General features: G+C 51.9%; 1 protein-coding gene across 1 annotated transcript in view; it reads right to left on the reverse strand.

The window, feature by feature from the left end:
- WASHC4 (WASH complex subunit 4) overlaps positions 1–15,128 on the reverse strand; it is a 136,912-nt gene that overhangs the window by 42,337 nt on the left and 79,447 nt on the right. The window lies entirely within an intron of this gene.

The following is a 15,128-nucleotide window of genomic DNA, read 5'->3' on the forward strand; positions in this document are numbered from 1 at the left end:
AATACAGTGCCAAGTTAGGCTGGTTGGCTTATGCCTCTCTTGGATCGTCTTCTGTTTACTTTTCTTTTTCTTTTTTTTTGAGCCAAGACCCCGCAGGGTTCCCTAGAAGCCAGCTGCTTCCACGTCCCACTATTCTTCCAGCAGTAAAATCCCACATCACAACATACCACAAAACAGCCAAGACCTTTATTTTGGGAGGGAACAGGCATGGTCTGGAGCGACTAAAGAATAGCAAATCAGCAGGCAAGACCTAATTTTTCCTTCTGTAGCGTCAGCTAAAGATCAACACCTACGAGTGGGAAGTACCGGAGAAGTACTCACCAAGGGCGGGACGTAGCCAACCTTCACTCCAGAACTGCTGCCCCAAAGTCTGCCTCTCCCCGAGCTTGGGCATCAAATGAGTGCTTGACAAAAGAATACAGGGTCGACCAGGCAGCTGCCCTGCAAACATCTGTGACTGGAATCAATGTGAGCTCCGCCCATGAGGTCACCTGCACCCGGGTAGAATGTGCGTGCAGATCCTGAGGAGCTCTCCTGCCCCTGAGTAAATAGCCTCCTGGAACCACCTGAAGATCGTCGCCTTCAAGGCAGCTTCCCCCCTGAGGTCACCTGCAAAGAGAACAAAAGACGATTGGAGAGTCTAAACTCCACCAGCCTGCACCTATAACAGTGAAGAGCCCAACAAATGTCCAGCTGATAGAAATCATCACTAGCCTTCTGCCACGAAAACACTGGAAGAGAGATGATCTGGTTAATATGAAATGGCAAGACCACCTTCGGCAAGAAGAATGAACTGGATGCAGAACGCACTCCTCGAGAAACAGGAGAAAAGGCTCCCGGCATGACAGGGCCTGAAGCTTTGAGACTCTTCATACCAAAATAATGGTGACCAAAAAGGCCACCTTGAGAGAAAATCCTTCAGGGTCACTGTTTGCAAAGACTCAAAAGCAGGGTTCAGTAACGCAGTCAGCACCAAATTCAGGTTCCAAGGTGGAACGATAGACCTCACTGGAGGACACAACGATGAACTCCCTGCAAAAAACAGGCGACACTGGGGTGGACAGCGGGAACGATCCTGGACCAGCCCCAAAAGATAAGGGCCGCCAACTGTCCCGTCAACGACGAGGGGATCAACCGCTTCTGCAAACCATCCTGGAGGAACTACAAAATCTCTACAATGGAGGACTGCCATGGTACCACCCCGCAGTCCGAACACCAGTCCTCAAAAATGTGCCAGCGAAGTGGACTGCTTCTTTGCACTCAACAACATAGAAATGACAGCCGCCAAATAATCGTGCTTCAACAACCACACCTGTTCAAGAGCCATAAGAATCGAGCCACATCTGGAATGGCCACTGGGCCTTGAAACAGCAGTGGAGTAGCGGGAGACAGCTGAAAGGGCTGGTTGACCAGCAAGCACATCAGATCCCTGTACCACGGATGGCAAAGCTAGTCTGGGACGACGAGCACCACGGCCCCCCTTGAGCTCTATGCACTGAAGAACCCAACCTACCAGGGGCCATGGGGGAAACACATACAGCAGGCTGTTCTGTGGCCACTGTTGGGCAGGGGCATTGAGGCTTTCAGATATCGGCTGCTTCTGCCAATTGAAGAAACGTGCCACTCTGGCATTCTGAGCCGAGCCCATAAGATCCATGATAGGGGTCCCCCACCAGAGCGTGGAAAGCCTCCATGGAAAGGGACCATTACCCTGGATCAAGAAGGGTCCAAATGAGAAAGTCCATCTGCATATTCAACATGCCGGCAGAGTGCTATGCCGAGAACTGAAGGCGATTTGCTTCTGCCCAGGACAACAACTTGGTTGCCTTGAGCAGAATCCAGGTGCCCCCCTAAAGATTCATGTACGCCACAGCCATGGCTTTGTCTAAGAGAACCCGGACCGCTTTGTCTTCCAGAAGGGGCTGAAAGGTCACCTGAGCTAAACAAACGGCCCTGGTCTCCAGATGGATGGTAGACCACAGAGCCTCCTCTGGTGACCAACAGCCCTGGGCCCACTGGCCAACATAGTGCACTCCCCAGCCCAAGAAACTGGCATCTGTCGTCACCAGTACCCAGGCCAGGGCCTTGCATGGCATCCTGGCCACCAGATGAGCTGGGTCAAGCCACCAGTGCAGACTGTCCTGCACTGCCCTGGACAGGGGAAAAAGAGCCAAAAGGTCACCTGAAATTGGAGATCAGTGAGACAGCAAGGATCACTGCAGAGGATGCATGCAAGTCCACAGCACTACCTCAATCATTGCAGCTATGGAGCCAAGGACCTGAGGTGCATTCCAGTGGACAGGGGGAGTGGTGGGCAATGGCCCAGCAAGACCTGTACTTGGACTTGAAGGTTCAGCATCCAGGACTGAGGCAGGATTACCTTTCCCATCGCCGTATTGAAGAGTATACCCAGATACTCCAGGGATTATTAGGTAGGCTGAAGTTGACTCTTTGCCATGTTGACCAGTCAAGATGCTGCAAAAGGGATACCACCCAATCTGTGACTTGCAAACTCTCCTCGCAAGACTTGGCCCTGATCAACCAATCATCCAGGCAGGGGTGCACCAATACCTCCTCCTTTCGAAGATGGGCCGCCACCATCACCTTGGTGAAAGTCCTGGGCACCGTTGCCAAACCGAACGGAAGTGTCCAGAACTGGTAATGCTGCTGAAGGATCACAAAGCGTAAACATTTGTGATGGCCTGGATGGATGGAAATGTGGAGGTAAGCCTCAGAGAAGTATAATATGAGAAACCTGCCTTTGTGCACAGCCACAATCATGGACTGCAAAGTCTCTATGTGGAACAAGGAAATCCAAAGAGTCCTGTTGATGCCTTTGAGATCCAAAATGGGCCAATGCAAGCCCTCCTTCTTGGGAGCCACAAAATAGATGGAATACCTGCCAGGACTGATCTCGCACGGCAGCACTGACTCGAAAGCCAGCAGCTCCAAGAGACAGCTCAACGTTTGGCGAACGGCCGCTGTCTTTTCCAGCAAGCCACACAGAACAGCAGAAACTGCTCCTGCAGAGAGGACAGCGAATCTCCAGAAGGCAACAGACTTGCAACAGTTCCAGGGCCCACCTCTGGTAAAAACACTGGAAGCAGCCCCCTATGGAAGCCACCAAAGAATGGGCCCGCAAACCTTCATTAGGCAGCACGGGGAGTTCTTGCCCCAAGGGTTCCATCCTAGCCACCCCAAAAGGCAGGAGATCTCGTCCAACCCTGGCGTCTGGATGCACTTGCAAAACATGAAAACCGGGATTGCCAAACATCCCAGGACCACCCCCCGGGAGGCACTGCAGAGATCCAAGCGGGCCCAAACCTCCAGCAAATGTGGGACCCTGGACTAACCCAAGTCCTTGCCCAGCTTCTCGAGATCCTCACCAAACAGAGAGGTACCCCAAAAAGGTAACTGGCTAAGGAGGACCTTGGATGCCACATCTGCCGCCCATTGATGGAACCACAAAAATCGACACTCTGCCATGGACAGCGCCAGGTTCTTGAACAAGGCTCTAACCAGATCATAAAGGAGGTCGGACAAAAAAGCCGTGCCCATCTCTAAATTGGCCAGATCATCCGACACCTCACCTGGAGTATCCGGGATGTTCTCGACACAACAAAAACACACCCTCACCACATAACCATCACAAACAGCAGCTTGCAGGGCCAAGGCTGACACCTCAAAGGAGCGCTTAAGAAGTGCCTCCAAACGCCAATTCTGCGGATCCTTGAGAACTGCTCCACCTTCCACAGAACCACAGTCTTCTTGGTCACTAATGTATCCATCTTAAGAACCTGGAATTGTCCCTGAACCTCCGCAGGGAACAATATAACAAGGCCATAGCCCATGCCGTGTGCAGCGGAGTGTCCGTCTGCTGCCACTGTGTCTCCACAAGTTCCTTGAGGTCCTCATTATATAGAAAAACATTGGGAGGTTTACAGGTGCCCTTAAGGACTGGATCCTCTTTGTGGGGAGCCATGGGTTCTTCATCCTGCAACTCCAAACAGTGCAGGACTTAGGCAGTCAACCAGAGCAGCTCCTGCTGTCAAAAAAAGGTCCAAGTCCTCCTCCAGGACTCTGAGTACACTCATCCTCCTCAAGTAGCTCCTTCTCCAACAGTGGAGGTCCCAAGGGGTCCTCCACCGCGTCCTGAGAGAGCGAAGCTTGGAGAGGCTGTTTAGCCCCCAAAAGCTCCCTGCCCTGAAGGGCCACCTACACCAGGCACAGGATTTACATCACTGTTCTTAAGACAGTACGTCTGTTGTAAAAGTAATACAAACTCGGGAGAAAAGGGGGGAGGACCTCCCCCCAACCCGGGTAGAGAACAGGCACCAACCGACTATCACCTTTCAACAGGGAATTCTGTGATTGAACAGGGAGGTCAAGCACCTCCCCCTGAGCACACTCCAAACCCCCAGAGCTCTCCCTGAGTTCCTGGCCCACAGATACATCGGAACCCGTTGGACTGGAGTCATCCCAGTGCGAAGGCTCCCCAAGCGATGCCTCGTCACAGATCCAGCGCAAGCACATGGCACACCTTTGTAACAGAAACCGTCATCCAGAGAAAAGTTGGGAAGTAGGCCAAACACCCCTCTAACAGTGCACCAACACTGCCCACACCAGGAGTGGGATCAGACTCCAGAGACAAGCTGGACATAAAGAAAACCGCCAAAGTCCCTGCTCTCCAATCTGACGATGCTTTGGGTTTTTTGTTTTTTTTGGGGGGGGGGGGGGGGGGTTCTCCCCCCACAAAGCAAGTCGCATGGAAGCTCCAGGTCCCTACGGCGCAGCCTGAAGGAACTCCTCTCTCAGAACAGGAGAGGGGTCTGAGGCAGACCCTGAAACAAAGGTCAGGCAGGGAGGGGGGCCAGTAAAATGGGGGAGAAACCCTCACCATGGGGTGTGCACCCCCGGGGGCCATGGTAGGAATGCGAAGCCCCCACAGAAACCAGAGCAGCAAGTTCCAGAGGCTGTAGAGCGGCAAAAACAAGCCTTTCAATCTGTTGTTCCTGAAAATTACCTTTAAAAAAAAAAAAAATCTCAAACAAGCTAAAAAATAATCCAGAGCCCACAGTACCTACCATTTGCTGAGGAGACTGAGAAATAGTGAAGGATACAGGGCTCCACAGCACCAAGTATATCCACTTCACAATTTGTCTCAGTCTCCCCATCTGTTGGTAAGAGGACGTATACCCATTCATACGGCATGGTCTGGAGCAGACACTAAGGAGGTTGCCTTTCCTCTGTGAAGAAATATCCTGATTGCTGAGATCTTACTCCAAAGGCCTCATGCCTGTTTCAAATTGTGGGCCCCAAACCACACCCCCACCCCAGGCAGTTTACCTCCTGGCTTCCCAGTCAGCCCAGAGGTCATTCTGCTCAGTCAGCTACAATATACAAATCCTTTCCTCTACTGTGGCTCTCTCAATTTATTTTTCTAATATCCCCTAAAATAAAGAGAAGAAGGGGTGGAAGAAGGTATGCAAGAACCAAATAAAGAGTTAAAGTGGGGGGACAGAAAAGAGTGGCAGAGGGATCTGAACACCTGCAAGAATCTACCCAGGGGCAGACTCTCAGATCTAAAGGATGCCTCGTCCACCTGTACTCAACTAGGTGACTAGTTCTCCAACTGTGCCCAGAATTATCACTCAGTCTGCTACAGAGGATGCCTATCTATCACCTGCTACAGAGAACAAAACTGAAGACCAGGAAAAGGGGGTGGGAGCTGGCCTCACAAGTGTTTGTCCCCATCTGCTGGTAGAGAAGAAACCATTTGTTTGGACTGGTCTGATGGAAGAGAGGAATTGACAGGAATTTTAAAATGGTGAATATGTATTTGCCAGTTATAGATGTTTGAAATCAAGACTAAAAATGAACAGTGACACATTCCATTTAATCTTCAGAATATTTTAAGTGTTAAACCAACAATAAAATCAGGTTTAAACTGTGAAAAGTCAATTTCTGGCAAGAAATTTAAATCTGTTTCAAATTATTTGTATATTCAGCAGTGCTATATGTAGAATGAGCACTGTTGAACATATAGGTACATGTAAAAGTTTTGTTCTAAGCCAGGGGTCTCAATCCAGTCCCTGGGACACACCTAGCTACTCAGGTTTCTCAAAGTATCCACAATGGATTTGCATGAGACAGATTTCCATAGAATACAGGAATTGCATGCAAATTTATCTCATGTACATTCACTATGGCTATGCTGAAAATCCAACTGACCAGGTGAATTTTGAGAACCACAAATATCTGCCTTCTACATATACAACTTGTACCCATCATTTATACTCTTTTTCTACATCTAAGCCAGATACATAAGCTAAAAGGGGTTATTTTAGAAACATCTCTAAAGGTAAATATGCCAGTCAGGTTTTTAGGATATCCACAATGAACATGAATGAAATAGATCTTCATATCAAAGAAGCAGTGAATGCAAATCTCTCTCATGTATGTGGATTTCCTTCAAACCCATTCAGCTGGGTGTTCCCCAAGGACTACGTTGAAATGCATTCATACACCATGTACAGATTTATAGAGAGCATGGTTTGGGAGGACTGTAAACCTAGACATGTATTCCCTATTTTACAAGGGGAATACATGTAGCCAAAATTTTGCAAGTTGGCCTTTAAATATGCCTTTATTTGGCAGCTCAACCCTTAGCGGTAATATCATGAGACTACAGCCAGGAGTCAAGTGTGTCATTTTGAACCCAGAGTCCAGTGGTGCATGAGATTGCTCCTGCCCCCCTTAGACCACAAGGGACCGTCAGTATGAGCTGAGGGGGGCCTTGACTACTAGAAGCAGAAATTTAAGGGGAAAAAAGCTTTAGAAGTGAATACTTGAAAAGAACAACATTGTTATCCTAGCCCCCACCCCCCCCCCAACCTCCCTCTTGGATATCTTTTTAAAATTACTGCTCCCACTGGACATGTCAGCAACACACAAAGAGTCCTGCATGTTTTTGCAGGTATTTTACGAAAAGTTCTTCGTCACAGCCTCTTGCAAAATATCATGGTAACTGTGAATATCTCAACTTGAACAACATAAGTCCCATCTCAATATTCTATGTAAAATAGGCCTTCACATGTATAGCAGTTGAATATTGGGACTTATATTTATAGTTATTCTTATAGTGAGCCCTATCCCTTGGAATGCCCAGAACATGCCCCTTTGGCTCTATGTACACTGTATTATAGTCAAGCAATGTTCCCAGGACTCTATATATCATGCCGAGATTTCTGCACTGAAATCAAAGCATATTCCATAACAATGCACATAACTTAATTACTTGACAAGCTAATCAGTGATGATAATTGGATGTTTGACAATATATTTATGCGTACCAAGTTACAGAATAAAAGTCGCACATTTGAAAAGCGGGCTTGGTTATAGGTATGGAATGGGCGGGTCGTGGGTATTTCTGAAATCTGTGCGTGCTATAGCGAATGCTACATACCTGTAGAAGGTATTCTCCGAGGACAGCAGGCTGATTGTTCTCACTGATGGGTGACGTCCACGGCAGCCCCTCCAATCGGAAACTTCACTAGCAAAGTCCTTTGCTAGCCCTCGCGCGCCCGCGCGCACGCGCGGCCGTCTTCCCGCCCGAAACCGGCTCGAGCCGGCCAGTCCAGTATGTAGCAAGACAATACACTTCAAGGGAAGACACAACTCCAAAGGGGAGGCGGGCGGGTTTGTGAGAACAATCAGCCTGCTGTCCTCGGAGAATACCTTCTACAGGTATGTAGCATTCGCTTTCTCCGAGGACAAGCAGGCTGCTTGTTCTCACTGATGGGGTATCCCTAGCCCCCAGGCTCACTCAAAACAACAACATTGGTCAATTGGGCCTCGCAACGGCGAGGACATAACTGAGATTGACCTAAAAAATTTACCAACTAACTGAGAGTGTAGCCTGGAACAGAACAAACAGGGCCCTCGGGGGGTGGAGTTGGATCCTAAAGCCCAAACAGGTTCTGAAGAACTGACTGCCCGAACCGACTGTCACGTCGGGTATCCTGCTGCAGGCAGTAATGAGATGTGAATGTGTGGACAGATGACCACGTCGCAGCTTTGCAAATTTCCTCCATGGTGGCTGACTTCAAGTGGGCTACCGACGCTGCCATGGCTCTAACATTATGAGCCGTGACATGACCCTCAAGAGCCAGCCCAGCCTGGGCGTAAGTGAAGGAAATGCAATCTGCTAGCCAATTGGATATGGTGCGTTTCCCTACAGCCACTCCCCTCTTGTTGGGATCAAAAGAAACAAACAATTGGGCGGACTGTCTGTGGGGCTGTGTCCGCTCCAGATAGAAGGCCAATGCTCTCTTGCAGTCCAATGTGTGCAGCTGACGTTCAGCAGGGCAGGAATGAGGACGGGGAAAAAATGTTGGCAAGACAATTGACTGGTTCAGATGGAACTCCGACACAACCTTTGGCAGAAACTTAGGGTGAGTGCGGAGGACTACTCTGTTGTGATGAAATTTGGTGTAAGGGGCCTGGGCTACCAGGGCCTGAAGCTCACTGACTCTACGAGCCGAGGTAACTGCCACCAAGAAAATGACCTTCCAGGTCAAGTACTTCGGATGGCAGGAATTCAGTGGCTCGAAAGGAGGTTTCATCAGCTGGGTGAGAACGACATTGAGATCCCATGACACTGTAGGAGGCTTGACAGGGGGCTTTGACAAAAGCAAACCTCTCATGAAGCGAACAACTAAAGGCTGTCCTGAGATCGGCTTACCTTCCACTTGGTAATGGTATGCACTGATTGCACTAAGGTGAACCCTTACGGAGTTGGTCTTCAGACCAGACTCAGACAAGTGGAGAAGGTATTCAAGCAGGGTCTGTGTAGGACAAGAGCGAGGATCTAGGGCCTTGCTGTCACACCAGACGGCAAACCTCCTCCAATGAAAGAAGTAACTTCTCTTAGTGGAGTCTTTCCTGGAAGCAAGCAAGATGCGGGAGACACCCTCTGGCAGACCCAAAGAGGCAAAGTCTACGCCCTCAACATCCAGGCCGTGAGAGCCAGGGACTGGAGGTTGGGATGCAGAAGAGCCCCTTCGTCCTGCGTGATGAGGGTCGGAAAACACTCCAATCTCCACGGTTCTTCGGAGGATAACTCCAGAAGAAGAGGGAACCAGATCTGACGCGGCCAAAAGGGAGCAATCAGAATCATGGTGCCTCGGTCTTGCTTGAGTTTCAACAAAGTCTTCCCCACCAGAGGAATGGGAGGATAAGCATACAGCAGACCTTCCCCCCAATCCAGGAGGAAGGCATCCGACGCCAGTCTGCCGTGGGCCTGAAGCCTGGAACAGAACTGAGGGACCTTGTGGTTCACTTGAGATGCGAAGAGATCCACCAGGGGGGTGCCCCACGCCTGGAAGATCTGTCGCACCACACGGGAATTGAGCGACCACTCGTGAGGTTGCATAATCCTGCTCAACCTGTCGGCCAGACTGTTGTTTACGCCTGCCAGATATGTGGCTTGGAGCACCATGCCTTGACGGCGAGCCCAGAGCCACATGCTGACGGCTTCCTGACACAGGGGGCGAGATCCGGTGCCCCCCTGCTTGTTGACATAGTACATGGCAACCTGATTGTCTGTCTGAATTTGGATAATTTGATGGGACAGCCGATCTCTGAAAGCCTTCAGAGCGTTCCAGATCGCTCGCAACTCCAGAAGATTGATCTGTAGATCGCTTTCTTGGAGGGACCACCTTCCTTGGGTGTGAAGCCCATCGACATGAGCTCCCCATCCCAGGAGAGACGCATCCGTGGTCAGCACTTTTTGAGGCTGAGGAATTTGGAAGGGACGTCCCAGAGTCAAATTGGAGCAAATCGTCCACCAATACAGGGATTCGAGAAAACTCGTGGACAGGTGGATCACGTCCTCTAGACCCCCGGCGGCCTGATACCACTGGGAGGCTAGGGTCCATTGAGCAGATCTCATGTGAAGGCGGGCCATGGGAGTCACATGAACTGTGGAAGCCATGTGGCCCAGCAATCTCAACATCTGCCGAGCTGTGATCTGCTGGGACGCTCGCACCCGCGAGACGAGGGACAACAAGTTGTTGGCCCTCGCCTCTGGGAGATAGGCGCGAGCCGTCCGAGAATCCAGCAGGGCTCCGATGAATTCGAGTTTCTGCACTGGGAGAAGATGGGACTTTGGGTAATTTATCACAAACCCCAGTAGCTCCAGGAGGCGAATAGTCATCTGCATGGACTGCAGGGCTCCTGCCTCGGATGTGTTCTTCACCAGCCAATCGTCGAGATATGGGAACACGTGCACTCCCAGCCTGCGAAGCGCCGCTGCTACCACAGCTAGGCACTTTGTGAACACCCTGGGCGCAGAGGCGAGCCCAAAGGGTAGCACACAGTACTGGAAGTGGCGTGCGCCCAGCTGAAATCGCAGATACTGTCTGTGAGCTGGCAGTATCGGGATGTGTGTGTAGGCATCCTTCAAGTCCAGAGAGCATAGCCAATCGTTTTGCTGAATCATGGGGAGAAGGGTGCCCAGGGAAAGCATCCTGAACTTTTCTTTTACGAGATATTTGTTCAGGGCCCTTAGGTCTAGGATGGGACGCATCCCCCCTGTTTTCTTTTCCACAAGGAAGTACCTGGAATAGAACCCCAGCCCTTCTTGCCCGGATGGCACGGGCTCGACCGCATTGGCGCTGAGAAGGGCGGAGAGTTCCTCTGCAAGTACCTGCTTGTGCTGGAAGCTGTAGGACTGAGCTCCCGGTGGACAATTTGGAGGTTGAGAGGCCAAATTGAGGGTGTATCCTTGCCGGACTATTTGGAGAACCCACTGATCGGAGGTTATGAGAGGCCACCTTTGGTGAAAAGCTTTCAACCTCCCTCCGACAGGCAGGTCGCCCGGCACTGACACTTGGATGTCGGCTATGCTCTGCTGGAGCCAGTCAAAAGCTCGCCCCTTGCTTTTGCTGGGGAGCCGCGGGGCCTTGCTGATTCGCACGCTGCTGACGAGAGCGAGCGCGCTGGGGCTTAGCCTGGGCCGCAGGCTGTCGGGAAGGAGGATTGTACCTACGCTTGCCAGAAGTATAGGGAACAGTCTTTCTTCCCCCGAAAAATCGTCTACCTGTAGAGGTAGAAGCTGAAGGCTGCCGGCGGGCGAACTTGTCGAATGCGGTGTCCCGCTGGTGGAGAGACTCTACCACCTGCTCGACTTTTTCGCCAAAAATGTTATCCGCACGGCAAGGCAAGTCCGTAATCCGCTGCTGGATTCTATTCTCCAGGTCGGCGGCACGCAGCCATGAGAGCCTGCGCATCACCACACCTTGAGCAGCGGCCCTGGACGCAACATCAAAAGTGTCATAAACTCCTCTGGCCAGGAATTTTCTGCACGCCTTCAGCTGCCTGACCACCTCCTGAAAAGGCTTGGCTTGCTCAGGGGGAAGAGCATCAACCAAGCCCGCCAACTGCCGCACATTATTCCGCATGTGTATGCTCGTGTAGAGCTGGTAAGACTGGATCTTGGACACGAGCATAGAGGAATGGTAGGCCTTCCTCCCAAAGGAGTCTAAGGTTCTAGCGTCCTTGCCCGGGGGCGCCGAAGCATGTTCCCTAGAACTCTTAGCCTTCTTTAGGGCCAAATCCACAACTCCAGAGTCATGAGGCAACTGAGTGCGCATCAGCTCTGGGTCCCCATGGATCCGGTACTGGGACTCGATCTTCTTGGGAATGTGGGGATTAGTTAATGGCTTGGTCCAGTTCGCAAGCAATGTCTTCTTCAGGACATGGTGCAAGGGAACAGTGGACGCTTCCTTAGGTGGAGAAGGATAGTCCAGGAGCTCAAACATTTCAGCCCTGGGCTCGTCCTCCACAACCACCGGGAAGGGGATGGCCGTAGACATCTCCCGGACAAAGGAGGCAAAAGACAGACTCTCGGGAGGAGAAAGCTGTCTCTCAGGAGAGGGAGTGGGATCAGACGGAAGACCCTCAGACTCCTCGTCAGAGAAATATCTGGGATCTTCCTCTTCCTCCCACGAGGCCTCACCCTCGGTGTCAGACACAAGTTCACGGACCTGTGTCTGCAACCTCGCCCTGCTCGACTCCGTGGAACCCCGTCCACGATGGGGGCGTCGAGAGGTAGACTCCCTCGCCCGCATCGGCGAAGCTCCCTCCGCCGACGTAGTCGGGGAGCCTTCCTGGGAGGTGGCCGCGGTCGGTACCGCACGCGGTACCGACGTCGGGGACCTCAACCTGGGCGATGGGCCAGCCGGCGCCACGCTCGACGGTACCGGTGGCGCAAGCACCGCCGGTACCGGAGGGGTAGGGCGCAACAGCTCTCCCAGAATCTCTGGGAGAACGGCCCGGAGGCTCTCGTTTAGAGCGGCTGCAGAGAAAGGCTGAGAGGTCGATGCAGGCGTCGACGTCAGTACCTGTTCCGGGCGTGGAGGCTGTTCCGGGCTGTCCAGAGCGGAGCGCATCGACACCTCCTGAACAGAGGGTGAGCGGTCCTCTCGGTGCCGATGCCTGCTGGGTGCCGAATCCCTCGGCGACCCAGAGCTCTCGGTGCCGACACGGGGAGGAGACCGGTGTCGATGCTTCTTCGATTTCTTCCGAAGCATGTCACCGGAGCTCCCCGGCACCGACGAGGAGGACGTCGAATCCATCCGTCGCTTCCTCGGGGCCGAGACTGAAGAAGGTCGATCTCGGGGGGCTGTACCGCAGGAGCCCTCAGGGTAGGCGGAGACCCACCCGAGGGCTCACCGCCACCAGCAGGGGAATGGACAGCCCTCACCTGCACTCCACCCGATGCACCACCGTCCGACGACATCAGCAGACGAGGTCCTGGTACCACCGACGTCGATGCAGCTATCCGATGTCTCGGCGCCGATGCAGAGGCCCGATGCCTCGATGCACTCGATGCAGGGGCGGCCGAGGAAGATGGTCTGGACGCTGACGACGTCGATGCACTCGAAGATCCCGGTGCCGATGCCGACGAAGAGCCCGAGAACAACACGTTCCACTGGGCTAGTCTCGCTACCTGAGTCCGCCTTTGAAGCAGGGAACACAGACTGCAGTTCTGAGGGCGGTGCTCGGCCCCCAGACACTGAAGACACGACGAGTGTCGATCAGTGAGCGAGATAACCCGGGCGCACTGGGTGCACTTCTTGAAGCCGCTGGAAGGCTTCGATGTCATGGGCGGAAAAATCACGCCGGCGAAATCAAAAGCCGAAATGGCGAAATTTGAAGCACCAAATTTAGAGGGAGAAAAAATCTCGACCGAGGCCGAAAAGAGGCCTACCCCGACGACGAAAGAAAACTTACCGGGGCAAAAAAGCTGGAAGTACGGGGAGGATTTACACGAAACCCGGCGGGGGGTTTCCGGAGCACTTCCCGACTAGTGACAAAGCTTTCCCGAAGGAAAAAAAACACGTTCAAAACAAATTGGACGCGCGAGGTCGACTTTCCGGGGCTCGACACGGCGAAAACACGACCGTACCGAGTGCGGACAAAAGAAGACTGGCCGGCTCGAGCCGGTTTCGGGCGGGAAGACGGCCGCGCATGCGCGGTGCGCGCGGGCGCGCGAGGGCTAGCAAAGGACTTTGCTAGTGAAGTTTCCGATTGGAGGGGCTGCCGTGGACGTCACCCATCAGTGAGAACAAGCAGCCTGCTTGTCCTCGGAGAATATAGAATACACCTGCTCCACGTCTAATTTAGACATCGGGACTTACACCAGATTTTTTTGGCGTAATTGACCGTGTCTAAATTTAGTCGCATGGACCGGCATTCAGCTTATTCTATAAAGTACGCCTAAATTAAACCATATTTTATAGAATACACTGATTTCCACAAGGAAATGTTGGCGCGATATATGGCATCTAGTCCCGTATAGATAACACCAGGGAAAAGCACATCCCAGATGTTCCTCAGTCACGTCAGCTCTGCTCAAAAGACATGTTCTAAGACCATGTTATTATAAAGCAGAATCCTAGGAAACAGGATCAAAGTCAGAGCCCCTTTCCTAGCTGGGAAGACAGAAACTTAGCCCCCTGTGAAGCTAGAAAAAACATTAAATGTCACACCTGAGTTTGGGGTAGGGGAGGAAAGCAGCCAATTCACCTGTGATGCATACAATATAGTGTCTGCCTAAAGGGAAGGACTGCGTCAGGGGTTCTGCAAGACTACCTGCAAACAGGGTGCCACTACAGAGGACAGCACAGATTGGCAAGCAGGTCCCCAGCAAGAGGCTTTCTGAACAAGTGGATTAAGGGCCAGATACACAAAGCTTACCCTGCTATTAACGTTTGCTTTAGACTGGATCCAGCCAGTCTAAAGCAAACACTTACGTAGCCAGTAATGCACAAAATGGTTTTCCGTGGCTCTAACGTAGGCCGTTAACAGCCACCGAGAACCCCATGCTAATGTATAACAATGAGCTCATTTTTATTCTAATGAGTTCATTCGTAGTCTAATGTGTATTCCAGGGGATGCACAGCTCCAGAGCAGACCTAATTTAACGAGCAAATTTTACATATGCTCTGGAGCTGTCGGAGAGGAGAGAAGCACAAGCAGGAAGATATAAAGGCTGCTGCTTGTGTTTCCTACCTCTCACCTCCCGGTGCCCCTCCTCCCCCCCCCCCCCCCCGAATATTTTTTAAAAATTTCCCTGGTGGTCCAATGGACCACAACACCCCCCTGCATCTTGTTTCCTTTATTTCCCTGGTGGTGAAGTGGACCCTGACCCCACAATCTTTTTTTTTAACTTTCCCTGGGATGCACTGGGTAGGGCTAAACACCATATAAAGGAAAATAACTCCTTAAATGGTGTTTAGCCCTGCCCAGTGCATTCCAGAATGCACTGGCCAGGGCCTGGGCACCGCCATTTTGTTTTGAGTGGGCCCGAGGCAGGAGCCATTGCTCCTGCCCTCCTGCCTCCACCTTGTTGTAAAGGGAGAGGAAGGGTGGGGGTCAGATACGGGAGGGGGTTTGTGTGCATGCGCAGGGGAAGGGTTCTGTCCACTGGACCTCCATAGAAATATTTAAAAATAAGGTTTGTAGGGTCACGGTTGCAGGGGGAGTTTGTGGTCCACTGGAAAAAAAGATTGGGGTGGTCAGGGTCCACTGGACCACTAAGGTAAATTTAAAAAAAGTGTGGG

This window comes from Microcaecilia unicolor, chromosome 9 (genome assembly GCF_901765095.1).
Source record: "Microcaecilia unicolor chromosome 9, aMicUni1.1, whole genome shotgun sequence".
Lineage (NCBI taxonomy): Eukaryota > Metazoa > Chordata > Amphibia > Gymnophiona > Siphonopidae > Microcaecilia > Microcaecilia unicolor.